The 3638-nt window shown below is 47.5% G+C and overlaps 1 long non-coding RNA gene across 1 annotated transcript; it reads right to left on the reverse strand.

Moving 5' to 3' along the window:
• Positions 1 to 2331: 2331 nt before the first annotated feature.
• On the reverse strand, positions 2332 to 3616 carry LOC140321326 (uncharacterized). The gene is made up of 3 exons (XR_011918900.1): positions 3479 to 3616; positions 2969 to 3069; positions 2332 to 2414 (listed from the first exon to the last, which is right to left on the reverse strand). It is a non-coding gene; the product is annotated as an uncharacterized lncRNA (long non-coding RNA).
• Between the last annotated feature and the right edge of the window lie 22 nt (positions 3617 to 3638).

The raw sequence follows: 3638 nt of genomic DNA on the forward strand, positions 1-3638 counted from the left end.
GTGGGGTGTGGGGTGTCATTGGGGTGACTATGGAGTGGCCATGGGTTGGATATGAAGTGCCTGTGAGGTGTCTGTGGGGTGTTTATGGGGTGCTTATGGTGTGCCCATGGGGTGCATGTGGGGTGTCTATGAGCTACCTGTGGGGTGATAACGGGGTGCATGTGGGGTGTCTATTGGGTGCCTATAGGGTATCTTCACCCACCCTATACCCACTGACACGCTTCAGCACTGAGTGTAGCCAATGCTGTGTGTGGATGAAATGCCGAGGTCACATAACAGCCATAGATGTTTATTAGGAGTAATATAGCCCCCCTCCCGCCGATATTTAATTTTGATTGGCTGATCGTTAACTGATACACATCAGCTGAAACATCCTAAGTTGTATTGCAGCAACAAGAGAGTAAATGTGCAACAAAGACGACGCGTTTCGGAGACAACGTCTGCTTCTTCAGGTCCAGCTGGCTCGCAGCTCGGCTGACTTTACAAAAATGGGGAATGGGAACATAAGGAAAGGAAATCCCCCCAAAATAAAAATTGTCATCTTCACAACTATTTTGGATATTTGGAGGCAGAAAACCATAGAGATTTCTGACCACTGGAACATGAAGAAGCGGCATTACATTGTCCGTGAAACGCGTCAGTTTTTCTTTGTTTGCGCTGTAAATATCTGATACATATCTGGGGGGGGAGGGGCTCTCCTATTATATCTTATAAGGCTCCTATGAGCTGATGTGTCCTTTGTATTAGTTTTATATCTTCCATTGATTCATTTTATTATATTATGTTGGTTGGTCATTGTTCTGGGTTCTGATTGGCCACAGGCACTGCTAAGACTTGTAGTGATCAGGTTGCTCCAATCAAGCATGTGGCTAGTGAAGGCACAGCTCCTGATGTGCTTCTTCCAGGTCAGTGATTCAGAAGACTCACGCTGGATTAATATGTGAGCCAGGCAATCAGCATTTTCAGAAGCGGAGCTCAGGATTGGCTGCCTCGGTTTCTTTTAGCTTTCTGCTTTGCACCGTGACGGGGTGAGATAGCTCTGATGGAAGCTGACTCCCTAGCTGCATACTAATTCTGGAGCCAGCGAGGGTAAACTTGCTCCCAGCTTTGTCCCAGAAATAGTATGGGGCCCTGGGCCCCAGAGGATGGCAGCTTCCATCAGAAGCTTTGCACATGGGAAATGTATTTTGCTTTGTGACAATCTCTTATAAGTGCCGCAGTCTGAGATGTGACGTCAGAAGTATCAGCAGAGCTGGCGGAGGGTGGGGGCGTTGTGTTTATAAAGCTGATATCCAATGGCGGCCCTTGGCTGTGTCCAGTGACACGTCCCTATTGGTCAGAGTGATGGAGGAGGGGGCGGAGCACTGCATTGTATGGTCCCTCATGGGAAGGCTGTACTAGGGGAATAGGCAAGCTTCAACTACATCTGCCCTCCTCTCCCGAAAATATCAGTCCCCTGGCTGTCCTGCATGATTGCAGATTAGTAGTTCTGATTTTACTTGCTGCATGCTTGTCATAACTGCTGATGGTAGGGGTATGGTCTGCAATGACCATGTGATCAGTCTTGGAAAAAGCAGCAAGCCAATCAGAGTGCAGAGTGATAGGAGACACAAAGGTTAGCCAAATGGTGTTACATATACAGGAAGTTATCTGCATGGGATGCATCCAGCTGAAGGGAAGACATTTCTTGCTGCACAGCTGACTTCCTGTTTTGTGGTCACATTAGAAGACCTGGGCCCCTATGCAATGCTTTTACATAATATATATATAAATTTAGGTGACACGCAATAATAAGTCCCAGTCACTCTGATCCTCGGGGGCGGATCTATCCGCACAGCTCCTACAGCCCTCCCCTGCAGATCGCTCTGTCCAATACTGCACTCAGATTACCCACCAGTTTTAGGCCAGGTAATGATTTAGGGTTAAATCTCCCCTTGGTGGCTTTCTTCCAGTAACAACCTTATGGGTTACGGTAAAAATCACTTCTGTGTCCTGCAGCCTCCTCTGATCCACAGACGGACATATCCAGCAGGGACCCAGCTGCTGCACTACCCATGATGGTCAGTGGGGGGTCCCAGGCCGCATTGTTAACATTAATGACCCAGCTAGTGAGCCCTGACCCTCTGCTTACTCCAAGCAAAGCCGATATCTCAGTGTTTGGTGGATGCTGGAGAATTATTGTACCAGACGGGGGAGAATTTCCATACCTTGGATCCAATGTATTATAGAAGCCACGGGGGTGACGCAGCTCTCCAGACTCTTTAAATGTATAGGTGTACACCCCAATAATTCTATAGCGATAGCCCCACATGTGATTTCTGTTTTACTCACCCATTTTGTCCACCTTGGCCGGTCCCACCGATAGTTTTCCCTCCAGAACCCTCACTTCTTCCTTCAAATCCCCAATAGCCGACCTGCAGACAAATCATGAAATCCTTTGTATTACCGTGTATTTAATATATGAATATTTCTCTTATTGGCTGCCGAAACATCCACCCAAAATGAAATTGGTGGGGTGGGATGGGGGGGTAGGGCATAGTTGGAGTGGTGGGGTATGAGTGGCAAGAAATGAGTATAACTATGATAAAAAATGAAGCTCAATCAGGGCCGGGCCAAGGAGTAGGCAGAGAAGGCAGGTGCAATTTAGGCAATTCAGCAGAAAGGGGTGGAGAAAAGGGGCAAATTCTGAAATCTATCCCGCTGAGGCCGTTCATAACACTTTACCCCCAGACAATAATAAACCCAGTCCATGCACAGGGCCGGATCATCTACTGCCTGGGGACCGGAGTTCCTCCAGCCAATTGATCCACTCGCTGCTCCCAACATTCACCCAGTCAGACATGGGGGAAATCAGTGGAGGAACTCCATTCACCATTATTACTTGGGCCCGCCACCTTTTTATTTAAATTGTGCCGGTTGGCTGATCTGTACAGAATACAACTTTTACACAATCATCTCACACATGTACCTGATCTGCAGCAGATCCCTCTGTACACCCTGCGTGTCTGACCGCGTCCTGCTCAGCTCCTGCGTCTGTATCTGATGGCTGCTCATTAATCCCTCCAGAGCCTGCACAACACACCAAAAATGAGAGATTTCTGACACACATCTTCCTGGATGACTAACAACATTCCCAATCAGTCCCCATATTATATTATGACCATTAATGGCCCCAAAAGCCTCACATTGCGTTTACCCTTCATTAGATGACAGCTGCATTTGTTTTCTTTTTTTCAGTCTCAGGACATTTTATGCCAATGTAAATCTAGAGAGCATCCCAGGGTGACAACTCTATACAGTGCAACGAGTGAGCGTTGTCACCCCAGGACAGGAAGTGGCTTACTGGGACGATCACCAGGTGAAAATACAGAAAACTAATGAAGCCATTGCATCCAAGGACAGATGAGCTGAGTATATGACATTGAACCTGAACCCGGAAATCAAAAACATGCTTGTAGAATTTTCCCACAGCACTCACACTGGCATTCCTTTCTTGCGCTCTCCTCAGCTCTTGTCCTTCCGAAATTTGCCGCAGTAAGTCGTCCTCTTGCCGCCCTGGTGGAAGAGATCATCAGTGACAAGGCACAGGCAAGCTGGCTGGTAAAGAGAACCTGTCACCTTACATGAGTTTCATAGGA

This window comes from Pyxicephalus adspersus, unplaced genomic scaffold, assembly GCF_032062135.1.
Source record: "Pyxicephalus adspersus unplaced genomic scaffold, UCB_Pads_2.0 Sca2320, whole genome shotgun sequence".
Classification (NCBI taxonomy): domain Eukaryota; kingdom Metazoa; phylum Chordata; class Amphibia; order Anura; family Pyxicephalidae; genus Pyxicephalus; species Pyxicephalus adspersus.